Consider the following 18,450-nt stretch of genomic DNA (forward strand, 5'->3'; position numbering starts at 1 on the left):
CATCAGGTAACTTAAATGCCATAGATTCTTTGGAATTTATGCTGATAATAGATGGGAGAAATGGAAGAGTAACATAAAAGCCCTTTCTGTGTGTGTCTGGATTGTGCCCTGCACAAGGGCATCGCAATATCATGGATGTCAGCTTACCACGTACATTCACACCTTCAATATGCGTTATCCGTGTGAGAGCTTAGAGTAGGTGTGGATAGTCCTCTCCCTCATGACTGAGTTGTTGAGGGAGAACTTTACACCATATAATCCTATGCTCTATACATGGCCACGCACATGCTCAGGAGAACATGGGCACACAGATTCATTGGCAAAATCAACTGAGCTCAGCTGTTGCCCGTCTGGACCATACTTAAACATCCCAAGGTCACTTTTATTTCCTGCCTGCTGTAAACATGATGCTACATGGGGTGGAGTAGGATGCAAAGTGTGCTTGCTGCTGACAATATGTGTGTCCCTACGAGAGAGAGCCATTGTGAATGGGCAAGTCTGGGCACATGTGGACCTATGCACTCTGAAAATATCTCCTGCATCAAGACATTGTGTTTCACAATAATATTCTAAATGTACTTCTGAAAAAAAAAACACCAATATATATGTTTACATCTATTTATCTATACTTGAGGAAGAAAAGCTTTTTCTAATTTTTACAGAGGTACCAAATGGACCAGAGGATTTCCAGTAATGAAATCAAACGTGAACTTTATTAAGTCTTTCACTCCTTCTACAGATAAGTATTAGGTACCTGCTCTGAGTCCATATAATACATCTGGAGATGATGTAAAATATGAAGTAGGTGGAGTTTACAACCTACAGACAGAGAAGTTAAAAGGATATTGCAGAGTCTAAGGTGGACAAGAGAGAAACAATAGAAATAAAGAAGAGGATCAGATTTCCCAGATATCTCAGCTAAATTTGATGGGCTCTGATAGTTATATGAATGAATATGATGTTAAAAAGGGGCACAGGAAAGGCAAGGGATGAAAAAGAAGAAGATTACTAAAATTCCAATTTCCTGTTTGCAGTCAGTGGGGGAAATAAGGGCAAAATCAAGTCAAAGCAGGTTTGGTGGGCCAAGGGATACCATAAATGTCACTTTTAGACACACTGTGCTCATATCCATGGATTATGTATGCACTGGGACATATTTCTGTTTGTGTGTATAATTAATGCATGAGCTTTCTCTGCATTAAACAGTCAAGACACTAGGTAAGCACTTATGTAAATGTTCTCCATTGATCTTCACAAGAAGTCATTTTACAATGAAGAAAAGGACTGAAGGCACCAACAGGATTGAGTCCAATTTTAAATTCAGAAAATTGGTTTCTAATCCAACCTCAAGCTTTAATATAGAATATTAAACATATAATAAAAAAGAAGAGTTGTTATATTTGCCAAATCAATGGCAAATAACATAAATGCTATTTAAGTTAGAGGAAAGAGATGGACAGCAGACAATCGAGGTGGACTTCCCAGAACCCAAGGGAAGTCAGCTTGAAAAGTTGACTTTGAAAAGTCAGCTTTTTTTTTTTTTTAATTAATTTTTATTGGTGTTCAATTTACCAACATACAGAAAAATACCCAGTGCTCATCCCGTCAAGTGTCCACCTCAGTGCCCATCACCCATTCCCCTCCAACACCCGCCCTCCTCCCCTTCCACCACCCCTAGTTCGTTTCCCCGAGTTAGGAGTCTTTATGTTCTGTCTCCCTTCCTGATATTTCCCACACATTTCTTCTCCCTTCCTTTATATTCCCTTTCACTATTATTTATATTCCCCAAATGAATGAGAACATACACTGCTTGTCCTTCTCCGATTGACTTATTTCACTCAGCATAATACCCTCCAGTTCCATCCACGTTGATGCAAATGGTGGGTATTTGTCGTTTCTAATTGCTGAGTAATATTCCATTGTATACATAAACCACATCTTCTTTATCCATTCATCTTTCGATGGACGAAAAGTCAGCTTTTTATACAACTGGTCACACTGACACTCATTCCCAATTGAGGAAAAGCATGAGGAAACCAGTAGGACGAATACTCAAGCGAGACATGAATAAAAAGAACAGTTTTGTTGTTGTTGAAGTTGCCAATCTGGTTGGCATTAGTTGATCATAAAGTGTTACAAGTAGTTTGAGGCCAACGATAAAGAGCTTTGTATCTCATGTTAAGAGATTGGATTTTATCCTGTCAGCGCAGGGAAACAATGAAAGTTTGAGCAAGGGAATGACAAGATGATGCAGTGTTTTAGTAATCTGCCTACAATGCAGGGAGTGAGAGGAAAGAAGGGAGCTGTAAGGCCTGGTAGAAAGCTATTCCAACGACGCAGAGATTTCATGGGTTATGGTCATGATACCAGTATGATACAGGAGAAAACAATGACATACAAGACATTCGGGAGGAAGAACCAACGAGACTGCTGACTTTCCGGGTGGAGTTGAAGTATGGAAGGAATACACTGAAAGTGAGAGAAAAGGCTCCCCAAAGCTGGGAAAACAGAAGAACTAACATTCACAGAAATAGTAAAGAAAGAGGGAAAGAGAGAAAGAAACTATTTAAAGAACAGTTTTGAAAAAAGGAATCTGTGGTAATGGAAAGCCAGAGGAGGAGACACCGCCCGCTCAGACCTCTCATCTCAGCAGTGCCTCAGCAAACAGCCATACCTCTTTTCACAGAGTTTAAAAACCATCAGGAGGAAGCCTCTTAACATCTTGGCACTGATTTTGCAAACTGATGTGCACGTGTACTCCTCCTTTCCTCCTTGTCTAAGGCCCGTGTCCTGGATTCTGTTTCCCACAGACTTTACTCCACAGATTTTTTTTTTTCTTTCTAGGATTTTCCATCTCTCCCTACCTTCTGGTTATTTTTCATTGGTATTTCAAAGGCACGGATGGGGCTTCTTCCATTTTAGGTTGAAAAACCTAAAACAAATCAAAACAGCTAACCCTTACTAACCTTTCCCACCGAAACCCCTCCCCTTCCAGCCCAGGTCTCTCAGATTCTTTTATTAAAAGTCTAAATAATTCCTCTCTGATGTGGACACATCTCACTCACCCTCCCCTCACTGAGACCTATATTGCCTTCCTACAACTGCACTAAAACTGTTCCCATGATTGCCTTTCTTCCAATTCTAGGAAAACTTCCAGACCAGATGTTATTTGATAGTTTAGCAAGATTTGATTCTCGCTTGTGAAGGGCTTTCTTTCAATCTTGGGAAATCACAGTTGCCTGCATCCCATCCTATCTGGTTGGCCCCTTCGGTCTCTGTATTTGTACCTTAAAGGTTTGGTGTTCAGGGCACAGTCCTTTGCACCCTTCTCTTCTAACTCTGTCTTCTCTCCCGTCAGTGTCTTGTCCACTCCTTTGGCTTCGGATGTCTCTGTGTTGATGAGCCCATTGTTGTTTTCTCAACCCCATTCCCCTCATCTATGCTCCAGAGTTATACACACCCAGTGACTTCATGGAAATAAGTTTTGAATTTTTCTATCAGGCTCAGCCAAAATGGCTAACCCCCCACCACACTATACCAATTAACCATTAAAAAAAAAAAAAAAAAAAAACTACATGCCTAGGTAACTTGGAATCTACATAAAATTTTTTGAAGCTTTGAAGTGCATTTTAAGATTTGCTAGCAATTTTTGTCTCTATAGATATAGCAATTAAACTTTGGGAAAAATCTACTTGTTTGGGCAAAATTCCTAGAATTACTTTTCCCCCCTAGAATCATGCTGTATGTTACATAAATGAAAGTAATTTCTCGTCCACTGTTGTGGGAAAAATGAATTTCTATTTACCTCATACTTAAATAGTACAACATAAAATTTATTGAAATATTGACTATTTTCAAACATTGAGTTCTTACTTAGCAAAATTGCTTCCTTTCAGAGTCAGGGAAATATTTATTGTTTTGTTTTTAAGATTTTATTTATTTCAGAGAGAAAGAGAGCACAAGCATGAGCTGGGGGAGGTGGAGACGGGGAAGCACAGTCCTTGCAGAGCAGAGAGCCTGATACATGGCTTGATCCCAGGACCCTGAGATCATGACCTGAGCTGAGGGCAAACATCAGCCAAGTGAGCCACCCAGGTACCCTTATTGTTTTTGTTTTATAGGGATATTTTGCCCTTAATTTTAAATATATATTTTGATGTTACCATCTCTGAAAAGTATTTTTCTTGGAAGAAATGAGGGGCGTGTCGGTATGTATATGTGTTTGCATGCATGGCTGTGGGTACACGTGCACGTGCGTGCATATGGGTATGTGTGTCATAGTTACAAGTTACCTAGAGGAGACGGGAACCAGAGAAATAATGACAGGAAGGAGGTGGAAAAATATCCTTATCCCATACAGATGGTGTAATCTTGAATGAAAGAACCATATCTATACTCTTCAATACCAAAGCTCCTCATGTCTCTTTATTCCACGTGGAGTGGAGCTAACAGATCCCACACCTTTATAGTTTTGTCTCTACCTATTTTCCCCACTGCCTTGGTCAGTTCAGACCACTATTACAGATGTTACAGACTGATGGCTTAAACAACACTTATTTCTCCCAGTTTTGAAAGCTAAAAGTCCAAGGTGCTGGTGTGTTTGGGTTCTTGCTGAGGGCCCTCCTGTTTCACAGACAACTACCATCTCTCTGAATCCTCACATGGTAGAAAGAAAAAACTCTGGTCCCTGCATCTCCTTGTAAAGGCAGTAATCCCATCGCGGGAGCTCTACCCCTGACATAACCTAACCCTAATAACCTCCCAAAGATCCTGCCTCTAAATACTGCCATGTTGAAGATTTAAGTTTTAAACAGACAAATTTTAGAGAGAGATAAATATTCAGTTTATAGCACCGACTGTTTTTAATGTCTACACTCTAGGCGAGGGAAAAAATAGGAAAGGAAACTTTTGTTAATGAGAACATCCTTTTCTTAAGTTTTTTTTTTTATCTTTTCTGAAGTTATGTTGAAATTTCGATTCAACTGTCCAGGAAATTCGATCAATGCAGTTATAGACAGGAGATGGCACCCCAATGCGGGTTCTGTCCCTAAGCAGATACGAGCAACTGACAAAGTCATTCATAGCTTTTTTTGACACTTCAAGTTTGCTTTTTTGCAAAATGACACTCTTTATCTGGAGGTGTTTTCTAAGAAAGCTTTTATTTATAAAGTTTTGCTTATATGATTAAAAAATGTAGCATTGAAAAAAAGAGAAAAAAAATTAAAAATGTAGCACGCACCATTCAATTCTCAATAAAATATATTGTCAATAAAATATGTTTTCAGTGCAGTTGCTTTACTTTATTATTATTTTTTAGTTACTTAATTAAACTTAAACCTCCACAAAAATAGACAATTTTACTAATAACTATTTAAAGACAGTATTTATGGTATAACATTTTTAGGAGGGCTTTCTTTTTTTTTCTTACGGTCTTAAAGAGTAGAAGTAAAATTAAGATTTTTCACTTGTGCTGATTGCACTTAAAAATAGTGGAAACTCTCTTGCCAATGAGCCAGGAGTCCTGCAGGCTATAATATTAGTCCAATCTGTATGGTGAAATAATCTCATAAGCACAGTGCGGGTAGGGGGGTTGTATGCCTCTTTGTGATGTGGCTCTGGAAATCTTATAGGATTCTAAGATTGAGAAATAATTGCCTTTTAATGCCAGTGAAGTTTTTGGCAGGAATGCCAAGCAGAGAAAACAGCACATGGCAATTTGATAAGAATGAATACCCTCTCAGACAGGGACATATGATCACTTGAGCTTTCCTCCTCCCACAAATGACTTCCAGCCAAAGCATAAAAACCCCTTAAAATATTACCGAATGCTGGTAAGTCAACAATTCAGACTCTTACCAGAAATATATGAAAACTAAACTAATAAAATATATTTCTAATGTATGAATTCTCAAATTGTACATCAAAGGGAAAAAATAGTCTCCTAATTGAAAGGCTATGTGTCTATAAATTTACCAACAAGCAAATCCAAATACTTTCTGCTTCTGTGCCACCTATCCCACCCCCCTTAGATACCACAGTCATGCTTCCCAAATCACACTTTATAAACATTTCACAATCAGAACTGACAAAGATACCAAGAGGCCGTCGTGGCTTTGCTAAAGGCTTTCACATCAATAAATACACTATACAAAAATCAAGTGAAAGCTGAAATGTTTGCATTTATCTAAACTGCCACTTTGTCAGTAATGTCGAATTTGCTCTGTGTTGGGGTAGTGTATAGCAATCCATAAAAGACAAGGAATATTTTTTTAAAAATAAAAACTCTATGTTTATATACGCACAATGGAAACATAAACACTGTTTAAAAAAAACAATTGGGAAATCCTTGATGATATGCCAAGTATTCAAGGGAAAAGAACAATATAAATTGGCAAGGCTGGGACTAGGGTGAGCATAGTGAGATATTAACATTGGGAGCCAAATTTAAGAGGATGTAAAAGAAGATCTCAATAATCAATATAAGTAATCTTTTTAAAATAAAAATTAATGTCAAAATTCCATGTTAAAATCTAAAAGCTTAAATAAAAACAGGATCAGTACTTCTGATTTTTCCTTTTTCTAGTATGGTTTGGTGTAGAAACACTAAGCAGATTTTTTTTTTTTTAAAGATTTCACTTATTTATTTGAGAGAGAGAATGAGTGGGAGGAGGGGCAGAGGGAGAGGGAGACGCAGACTCCCCACTGAGCAGGGAGCCTGACAAAGGGCTCCATCCCAGAACCCTGGGATCATGACCTGAGCCACCTAGGTGCTCTAAGTATTTTTTAATCATATATTTCAGAGCTTAGAAAAAGTGCAGAACTTAAGATAAAAGAGTCTAGTTTCACTGTAACATTCTAATATTGTCCTTTTCCGGCACTAAACAAATCTTGCAAATATAGATTATAGTCTAAAACATTTATATTCTCAATATATTAGTCGTCTCTCTGCAAGTGTATGCTAAGATCTCTAAGGCAGAGGTCATGTCTTATACTTTTCTTGTTTCACATGTTGTCTCATAGTGTTATACCTATAATTGTTGCTTAATTAATCTTTATTAATAAGCTAGTTGGATTAAATAAATGTTGATGATTTACATGGCTTTCCCCATTAATCCCCAAGCTCTCTTTTATAATCTAGTGACATACCAAAAGAAATACAGAACAAAAGAGGCTTGTACATTGACAGACAAGATTTTTTTAAATATGTTTTAAATGTATTGAAATGTATACCTTTCTTTTTTTTTTTCCCAAAAGAATTTGAGTTGTCTGTCAAGTGATATGGAAGTAGTATACTTCTCCAGAAGCAACAGGGAAAACAATTCTATATTTTCAATTTATCAATGTAACCAAGGTATATTATTTTTGGAAAAAAAGCAGCTTAATGTGAAATATAGGATAAGGAGAATAGAGATGAGAGAAAAATAAAATCATGGAGTGTTGCACTTAAACACTTCAGATAGTAATTCCCTTTTAATAGAAAATAGTAATATGGTTGGCATAAAAATATAGGTGAAACTACATTTTTTATCAACTGCAAGTCAAAACCTCTAAAAATTATATACATGAACCAGTTTATTTAGCTATCAATTTTTTGTTTTCTTTTGCCCATAAATTTTCCTTATATTTTGTTTATGTGTAGCTGTAATTATTACTCAATCAGTAAGATTTTATCTAATTAGTCTACAAAAAAATCTAATGTTTTTGCAGCATACAGGAGGAAATTGATACTTATAATTTTGTACCATTTGGGTACATTGTACTCAGTTATCTATAGTTTATGTACCTGACCTTTGTCAAATAGGTATTTCTCTATTTCTCCATTTCTCTAACAATCATAAATTGCCTTCTCATGCTCAAAATTTTTGCGATGCAGTCATCTATCTTACATATTCACTATATGGTGACTATTATGTGTTGAATTTCATCACTCCAAAATTCATAGGTTGAAAGTCCTTCCTAACCCCCAATATTTCACAATGTGACCTTATTTGGGAGATAGGGTCTTTACAAAGGGGATTTGGCTACAATGAGTTCATGGAGGTGGGCTAAATATAGCATGTCTTTATATAAAGGGGAAATTTGGCCACAAACAAGGAGAACGTCATATGAAGAAGAAGGCAAAGATGGGGTGTTGTTTCTGAAGCTACAGAAGGCCAAACATGGCCAGCAAACCACCGGAAGCTAAAGAGAGGCACAGGACAGATTGTCTCCCATAGCCCTAACAAGGAATCAAGGCAGCTGATAACTTGATGCTGGACTTCTAGCTTCCAGAACTATGAGACAATAAATATCTGTTGTTTAAGCCACTCAGTATCTGGTACTTTGCTATAGCAGCATAACAAATTAATAAAACGATCAAATCAACTTTCAATTTAGATTCAAAACAATTTTTTTTATTTTAAAATATTTTAAGAATTGCTTCATCAATCGGCTTGGTGAATTTCATAGCTTTTAAAAGCAATGATTTTGTATGTTGGCTTTATCTCTTATCTTTCACACAAACAGAGACACATTTATATGCCATTGATTTAACAGGCAGGTGGGGGAATGATTTCAGAAGCAGTATAGGAACTGTTATGTTATGATATGCAACAGGTTCATTTAGATTCAAATAAATTTCCCTTAATGTTGAAACAGATATTATGAGGAAACAAAATTCAGCAGTGTAGCTTTACAATGAAACTCTCTCCCAAAGAAATATTCTGTATTAAGATTTTATTATGTGTATGATTTATTTCAATAAAAATTGGTATGTTCTGTAGGTGAATTATTATAATGGAGAATTCATCTCAAGATGGAATGTATTTACTCTGTCTTTAAGAAATTCACCCTCTAGTAAGCTTAAAATGATTTCAATGCAGTATAGTGGGGCTATTAGGAAAACTATGTTCAAGCAGCAGAACTGAGCATAGAAAAAAAAGTGATTGTATCTAGTGTGGGATCAGGAAAGTAAAGGCTAACGAAGATAGAAACTAAGTAAAAAAAAAAAAAACTAAAGTTTTAAAGGGTGAGTTATATTCTCTGAGTGGACAAAAGTGAAATTGGCATTTTAGACAGGGTAACATGGACTATAGAGGCAAGAAACATGTTTAGAGGACTCAAAAGTAGTTTGGTAAGGCCACAGCACAAAATGCGCTCAGTGAATGAGATTGGCAAATCAATAGATGGTGAAGAGAATCATCTTGTAGAAAAAGTCATGAGAGATATACACTGGGGATGCCATAAATCAATTTTCACATAAAAAATAAATTCTAATGGAGGATTAGAAGTTGTGGAATGAGTAAGAGCAGAGTACAGGCACCAGCAATTATTGTTGGAATTATGATCATTGCATGTCCACGTGGGGGCACCATTCTCATAGTCTGCAATGTGCCCTGCAGCAGTCCTGCAGGCAATTTGTATGGGGAGCGAGACTGACGTCCTGAATGATGGTGAGGATGCACTGAGAAATGTTAGGAAATAAAATAAAAATAAAAAGGAGAAATATTGGACATTGGGGGTAAGGTAGGAGGAGCAGTCTAAATGATTTTGGGTATTTTGCTTCTAATTGCTAAAATTATTCTGGATAAGACCAACACAGTTTTGGTTGAAGTCTGAGGAAGACAAATATATTCCATTAGTTTCTTTTTCCCCCAATATTCACAAGTTGATATTTAAATGGGTATGTTAAAAATAACAGCATTGTGTTCAAACTGATTTTGAATTTAAATACTGTTCCATTTGTGAAAGAATCCGGGCATATGGCACACAACTGTCAGCTCTAAAATGTTTTCACCATTGGCCCTCATCTCCTCCCAAAATGTTGAACTGTTTAACTGTTTAGAACAAAGGAAAACGGAATTCAGTAGTCCAGTCAACAAATTTCTGGTTTTAAATATTGCTTAAATCAAAGTTAATGCATTTCATTATAAAGATCCATTCTGTACATAATCAATTGTCTACAATTGGTGCCAGTTTAGTTGCTAGACATGTTTTTTGCTTTAACATTTTATTCAATTAATCTATTCTAAGTGTTTTTATTAAGCAAATAAAAGGAATAGTTGAATATATGGCAACCTAGTTATAAATAAATGCCAGTGCAAAGGCCAAGAAGCTTAAAAAGTTTATATACTCTAAACCAGTGAAAATGGACTGTTTGGTGACATTTTTGCAAAGACATTGATAATAAGTATTCAGATTAAAACTTAACCTCCTGTGTATGGAGTATTTAAATAATTTTACAGATGGGATAAAAAAGGGAGAGAAACATGCAGGTAGAACTAAGTTTTAGACAAAACTGAAGATGGTAAATAGATAAAAATAAAAACATGAAGTTGTCCTGATGGCAAATGCATTGACGAAACGTCTGGTTCTTTTCTCATTCATGAGAAGCAATTTAGAAAGTGTGGTTTTTGAAAAGTTGGTGGGCTGGTGGGATTGAGTGCTACACTTGGAACAGTTTCTGACCACAGTGCCAGATGAGAAAATGGGCGGGGGTTTCAGGAACCTATCCAGTTTGGTGGTAATATTTTCCAAACTTAACATGAAATACTTTACTCAGTCTTGTTTTTACTGGATCAGATCTGAATGAGTTTACTTTGTTGTATCATTCAGTTGGTTTGAGTCTTGTTGGTATGGCACATAAACAAAATATTTCTTTTCCTTGTATAGGAAAAGAGATTAAAAGCATAGAACTTTAATTTGAAAAACAGCCCTACTGCTGTTACTCTTTTTCCCTTCCTTGTTAGGTTCCATTGTAAAAGTCCACATACTTTTCCAGCTTGGAATTTAGCCCAAGATTATCATTATTTGCATGGAAATAACAACCATAAATGTCACCTGGACTCTTTTATGAGAATATATTTTTAGTTAACAGTGTCAAAGAAAACATTTAGATATCTGTTAAGTTTCTGCATTTAAATTGCAATTGATACTAAATACTAAGTTATTTACTAGAGATTTAATTTGAATATAATTCATGCCTTTGTCTTTCTAAATCTCTTTAAAGTTTATCTCCTTTGATAATGTTACATGGGATATTGTTATATGGGATATTTTCATAGCTGCTTGACCTGAGACAGAATGGAAAACTTAAAATACTGACAAAGGCTTTTTTCATGGCCCAGATTCATGAAAAGCAATATTTCACATATCTGGTGCTTAATGCCTTTAGATTTGCTTTTCCTTAACAGCTCTGTTTTTTTGTTTTAAGTTTGTATGAGGTTGAAACAGTCAAATTTTCTGAGCACTATCTGTATTGTCCTCCTTGCTACCAAGTGGGGACTGACTCCACCACATTTTTTTCACAGGTGTAACAACTCATGACAGAGCAAATAAAAGAAGACTCAACGCATGCCTCCATTTAATGTTTTACCACACTTTGGTAATGCCAATAAGATATTTCAAGAACTTAAACCTCTTTATGTAATAAAAATATTTGAGCAGTAATTTTGTCTTTTTAATGAATTTGAAGTTCACTTTTTCTGTTCTGCAGGCTAAGAAACCAGATATAATCACTAAATTTTTAACTTTACAGATATCAGTTCTACTACTGTGCACCCTACAGACATATTGCAAACTCCAAGAGCATGTGGTTTACAATGTTGTACAGCAGCTGGTACAGAAGAAAGCTGGCAGGACACATCTCAGAGAATAAAACAAGACTTTACTAGTTGCCATTGTAAGCTTTCCTGTCTTGAATATAAGTTGTCACTAGAGCTGTCTTGTTAGCAACTGTCTCTATTATAATATTATGAATGCATTTTTAAAATAATAAAAGCAAAGTTTCCACTAATATTTGCATATCCTCATTATATTTGAATAAATGATCCTTCCATTTGGCATAGTCTCCCATCTAACTATATACATTATAAGAAGTACTATAAAACCATTTTAGTCATTGTATTGAAAGTTCCGGAGGAAAAAAAAAATCAAATTACGGAATTTATTTAATATCAACACTCAATGTCTGCCTTAATGCTGATGGATTTTTTTTTAATTTTTATTTTATTTTATTTATTTATGATAGGCACACAGTGAGAGAGAGAGAGGCAGAGACATAGGCAGAGAGAGAAGCAGGCTCCATGCACCGGGAGCCCGACGTGGGATTCGATCCCCGGTCTCCCGGATCGCGCCCTGGGCCAAAGACAGGCACTAAACCGTTGCGCCACCCAGGGATCCCCAATGCTGATGGATTTTAAACTTCAAATAAATTCATATTTAAACTGACATAATTTTAGTTATTTAGAGGTATATGCAAAAATCTATTTGTGGAGTTGAAAAATCAGGTACATTAGAGGAATGCTTTTAAAAAGAGAACTTTAACTAATACCATGTTGGTCTTGTTATTTATAACACATAATTTATGTGTTGCATTATAAAGAGTAAAAAAATAAATATCATTTATATCTCATATCATTTTATACTTAAGTAACTTCAGGTGTTGAGTAGTCTCTAATTTTTAAATTTTACGTTAATTTCCTAGGAATTCTACTTAGTAGAATTGGTTACTCTGTTTTGGTAATCTGGTTTGGCAAGACTTGTAGTATCAGAAGTTTTTGAGGTTATTCATCCTTTGCTTTTGCTAACCTGGTTATATCCAGAGAAATTTCTTCTATTGCGAGTTGTGTTTTATTGCATTTTAAATTATGTGTGCATTTAGTTCTATCACTCATTAAATGAAAAAGTTATTTTATAGGAAAGACCATATCTTTCTTTTTCTCTCTCTCTTTGGTACCTAGCATGCTAAGTATTAAATAAATGTTGTTGAGTGGCCATTTATTAAAACACTGCTTGCCTCCAAAAGTGCATTCTTTCCTTTCAGAGCCTCCTCTAACAGCCATGCAAAATCAACATGAATTATTCCACATGCGAAATCACAAACCAATACACTTTTGGACTTCACCTCTTATTCTTCCTCTATCGGTAATTTCTAAATGTTCGTGGTCAGAATTTATCAAGACACTTATTAACCCTAAAACTCCTTAATTTATCTATGATTCCTCTCACTTTAACATCTCTTTCTAGCCAGCTTGGAAGCCTTCTATTAGCATTTTTATTACTATTTTCCTAATATCACTCACAACTTGGCCAACACTGATCACACACTGATCATTATTATAGTTAAAACTATTACCTATTTACCTTGAATCTTACACTAAATCACTTGACCTCTCCTCTTACTTCACAGAGAAAATTAAAGCTGCCACAAGGAGATTCTATAAGCTCCTACCTCTAAACCTCGAATCTTTTTTCATATTTCCCCTTCCTATTATGAAGGAAAAGTATTACTGTATCTAATAATAAACTATATACTAATATAGTACATAAATCTTTGGGTACTTCAGTAATTATTTCTTATATCAACCTCTTAATAAAACAACAACTGATAGTTTTCTTGACTCTGAAATGTTTAATTCTATACTAGATAACAGGTCAAATGTAACATTTCAATATAACTTATTCATTAAGTCAATAATATTTACTATATTCATATTAACTGTCAAATATTGTCTTGCTATAGGAAAACAGCAAAGCTGAAACAAACCCTTTTCCTATTACATTCTCATGGCAGGAGAGAAAGTAAAAAAAAAAAAAAAAAAAAGAATGTAAACCTTATCAAAGGGCAGTAAGTACTAAAGAGGACAACAGTAAGGCTAACAGGTGAATAGGCAGTCTGGAAATGAGGTTAGTGCAGTTTTGAATAGAGTTGTGCCTTGAACTCACACCAAAAATGGTAGCATATTGAGTTGAATCCTAAAGATGATAAAAGAGAGAATCAATAAAGATATTTGGAAGGTGTGTTTCCCGGGCAAGAGGAAGGGCACATGAAAAGCTCTGCGGCAGGACAGGGCTACTGGGTGGCTCAATGGTTAAGTGTCAGACTCTTGATTTGCCTCAGGTCATGATCAGGGTTGAGAGATGGAGCCCCAGGTCAGGCTCCCTGCTCAGCGGACAGTCTGCTTGACATTTTCTCCTTCTCCCTCTGCTGCTCTCACGAGCTCTCTCTCTTTCTCTCTACAATAAATAAATATATCTTTAAAAAAAAAGGAAAAGAAAAGAAAAGTCCCAAAGCAGGAGAAAGGCTGGTGTGTTTCAAGAAATGACAAGGGAGCCTGTGTAAGTGAAGTAGAAGGTGAGAGGTGACACATGGAAAGAGTTCAGGTCAAAGAGCAAATGGGTCTCCACTGCAGGAGAGGAGTGATAACATTTTGAATCAGATTTTAAAAGAACAACTCCATTTACTGTGTTGAGAAGAGACTGGAAGGAACATGGGCAGAAGCAGGGAGCAAGCCTAGCAGCTACCACAGTCATCCATGTAAGGACAACAGTGGCAGAGGCAGTGAGGCTTTGCTGAGATCTGGAATTCTTATAAAGATGTAACCACCACTGATGTGTGATGTAAGGGAAAAGAATTCAAGGATGATCCTAAGATTGTTAACACATGGAATCATCACTTATTTTGTGGGAGAAACTGTGAGGAGCAGTTTCTGGGAGAAGTTTAGGTTTGGGGTTGTTATTACATGCTTATGCATTATCTAAGTGGAAGTAAAAGTACCAAACAAGAAGTAGAAGATATGACTCTGGAGTTTCTAGGACTATCCTGAAGTCCATTTGTGATGTGAAAAAAAGAGCATGAAACTGGGGATTTGAATCTGTGTGGATAATCATGGTAGTCTTCCTAGAGGAAATTATTTTGAAGCTAAAACCTAAATAATAAATGGATTAATTAAATGAAGAACTTGGTGATGGCTGAGATAATTGTAGGCAGAAGAAATTAATGGGAACATGTGATAGCCTGACACTTAACATAAAAAGCAACCTGTGCAACTGAGGAACTAAAACATGGCTAAAGAATTAAGAACTGGGCCACCTGGCTGGCTCAGCGGTTAAGTGTCTGCCTTCAGGTCAAAGCGTGATCTTGGAGTCCCGGGTTTGAGTCCTGTGTCGGGCTCCCTGCATGGAGCCTGCTTCTCCCTCTTCCTGTGTCTCTGCCTCTCTCTGTGTGTCTCTCATGAATAAATAAATAAAATATTTTAAAAAAAAGAATTGAGAACTGACTTTAGAGAACTGTGATATAAGAGAGGAAATTTATTAACTTATATAAAATCTAATACAAAGTTTGCTCTTCATCTTTAGTTTTTCTTTGATGAGAAACCTTGAAGAGTTTTATAAAAGCTCACATACTTCAGATGTGCATGTCTGAAAAAAGCTAAATCTGCTTGCATTTTGGAAAATTGGTTGGAGAAAAGAAAATTCCAAATAACAACAAAAAAGACTAGATACAAAAGGATACTTAAAAGGATCAAACAGGAATCTAAGAGATAATAGAGGTGGATATTACTAATAAAAGGTGATAAATCCAAGAAATTTCTGGAGACTTTTTTTTTTTTTTTGGTAGAGCCAGTAAATTATTGAATTCGTTTGGCAGTGAAGGAAGGGGAAGAAAGACTAATTCCAAGTTATGCAACCTGGACAACTATTTAAATGTCATTTTTATTTATTCAGCTGGCACATACTTTTGTTAGCTGGAAGGATGAGCTCATTGCTGGACAGGCTGTCTTCTAACAGTATTGAATGTACCTGTATACCTAGTCTAGAGATCAAAAGAGTTGTTTAGGAAATAGTCCAGGACAAATTTATGAACAGCCAGACCTATAAATGACATTTCAAAGTATGAGAGAAAATTTAAAGTGAGGAAGGGAGATGGCCTAAAATAGAAGCCTGAGGAAATCCAATATTAAATGGCATGTAGAGAAAACAGTGTGGGGCACAGGAGAATTAAAAAAGAACACCTCACTAAAAGGGAAGAAAGGCAAGGAAGGAAGCTTGGTGGTAAGAAGCTAGTACTGATGAGTGGCCAGGTTACATAAATACTAAAAGGGACCTTGGCACTTAGGTACTAGGAAGCCACGGGTTATTTTGGCAAGCTCAGGTCTCAGCAGAGTGGTGGACATGAAAGGTAGTTAGGTTGAGAAATGCCAAGTAGGTGAGGACATAGAGAAAATGAATAGAGTTGTCTGTCAAGAAGTTCACTTGAAAGAAGAAGAAAAGAAAAAAAAAAGGAAAGGAAAAAAGAAAAGAGAAAAGAAAAGAAAAGAAAGAAAAGAAAAGAAAAAAGAAAAAAAAGAAAAGAAAAGAAAAAAGAAAAAAGAAAAGAAAAGAAAAGAAAAGAAAAGAAAGAAAAAAGACAAGAAGAGACAGGACTAGACAAGACAAGACTTAACTGTGTGGTGGGCAGGATCTACAGAGTGGTAGCTAGAAGATATGAGGTGAAGCTAGTAGGTCAGCAAGTTTTAGCATGGAAAATAATTGAGCATGATTAAATGCCGATGATAAGACAGTAGATGGAGAGGGGAAGACAGAGACAGAGAAAGGTCATCTTTGGTAACTAAAAGATTCTGAGAAGGAAGAAAGTGATGAATGGACTCTAGAGACCCTGGTTAGAAGGAGAATCCATGTTACCATAGAGTGATACGACTAGATTTTCAGATTTTGTGGTGGGAAGCAATCAATGAACACTCATTTCTCCATAAGGAACGAGGTGAGATCGATGGCTAAGAGACAGGAAATTATTACTGAAATATTGTTTAGGCTTGAGATGGATGTGGAGCTTCTTAAATGGTAGTCAAATAGTAATCGAATAGTAATTGAATCGAATCGAATCGAATAGTAATTGAATGAGAGAGCTAATTAAATAGATATTCTAGGGTTGCTGGACATGTTAAGGACCCAGTTGAGGTGGTAGGCATGGATTTACCAGGCTGTCGGTAGGTAATTTGGAAGCTGCATTCTCTTTCTTCATACATTTAGACTCTGTCTAAACAACAACAAAAAAATATATTGTAAAATGTCAGCAACTTAATCTGTTTGGTAGGGAATCTGACAATAAATCCTGTTGAGGGAATATGATAATAAATCATGTTAAAATTTTCTACCAGAAACTCAAACTTTTGAGGGGTACTTGGGTGGCTCAGTCAGTTAAGTGTCTGCCTTCAGCTCAGGTCATGATTTCAGGCTCTTGGGATCGAGCCCAGTGTCAGGCTCCTCTCTCAGTGTGGTATCTGCTTGTCCCTCTTCCCCTGCCCCTCCCCCTGCTCACTTTCCCTCATTTCTCAAATAATACAATCTTTAAAAAAAAAAAAAAGGAACTCAAACATCTGAGATTATAATGTCTTAATTAAAAAACATAACAACAACAACAAAACACCTTTATGGTATATTATTTGAATTACTGATTCAGATTAAAATTTTGTATAAAATAAATAATTTTCAAAGTATTATTTTGTAATAATTTTATTCAAGGTCTTTGATTTTCTTTTCACTATTTTAGTCATTGGAATTAGAATTTTTATAGTTAAGATTAGGAAAGTGAAATCATTTTTTTACAGTATTTCTGAGATATACTAATGTTTTGAATTAAGGAAACAATTAGTTTTGACTGGTGATACTTTTTATAATTGGCTTTATGAAGTAATACTCAGGCCAGTAATGATCAGATGCTTGCATAATAGATATTATTTTTCTTTTTTGCATTTTTTTCTTGCAATGATGAAAAATCACTATTAACATTATTTTATGTATCTCTTGAACATATATGAAATAACTTCTCTGGATACTGTAGAAATGGAAATCTGGTCACAGTAAATACAAACAGTTAACTTCACTAAGTAGTGGCATGTTGTTTTTCTCAGCAATTTTATCAATCTCTGTGACCACTAGCCATGTGTGAGAGTTACCATTGGTCTTTGCCAAGACTTAATTTTGACAGACTCTTGTTTTTTTTTTTTTTTTTTTTAACCTAGAGGCTGTAGAATCTCATTTTGATTTTAATTTCATTCTTTTATTATTAATGAAATTGAACATTTTTTCATATGTTTGTTGCCCCCTGTGTTTTCTCTATTGTAAAGTAGTTATCCAAGTCTTTTGCCCCTTTTTTTGTTGGGTTGCTTGCTTTTTCCTTATAAATTGTTTCATGGAATATTTTGCATCAATTTGGATATGCATCCTTTGGTAGTTAAATGTGTTGCAACTATTAAAAGAAAATGAAGAAAGCTAAAAGCCTTCTGAAGATTGTGAGAGTTTCTTTATAAAAAAGGAAAGCACAAACACAAACACATTTAAAAATTCTTGCTGATATCACAGGTTCCTAATATTTGCAATTTAAATGGGTAATGTTCAGTAATTAATTTTTCTTTCTCCTATTAGTGCAATCCTATAGCTATAAGAAGTCAAATCAAAGGAACAATTCAATTTAGTAAACCGTTTTTTGACTATTTTAAGGAAAAGAAAGACTATTAAAATATCTGTAACTCATACAATTTATAAAACATCATGTCTATTGTTAAAATTATCGTCTGTGTAACAGATGTGAATAATATTATCTTGGTATTTGGTGCAAAATTAAAATATAGTCTTTATTACTATCAATTTTTGAAAGCTAGACTATAAATATTTGAAACTGACATAGTA

The sequence above is a fragment of the Vulpes vulpes genome, chromosome 5 (genome assembly GCF_048418805.1).
Source record: "Vulpes vulpes isolate BD-2025 chromosome 5, VulVul3, whole genome shotgun sequence".
NCBI lineage: Eukaryota > Metazoa > Chordata > Mammalia > Carnivora > Canidae > Vulpes > Vulpes vulpes.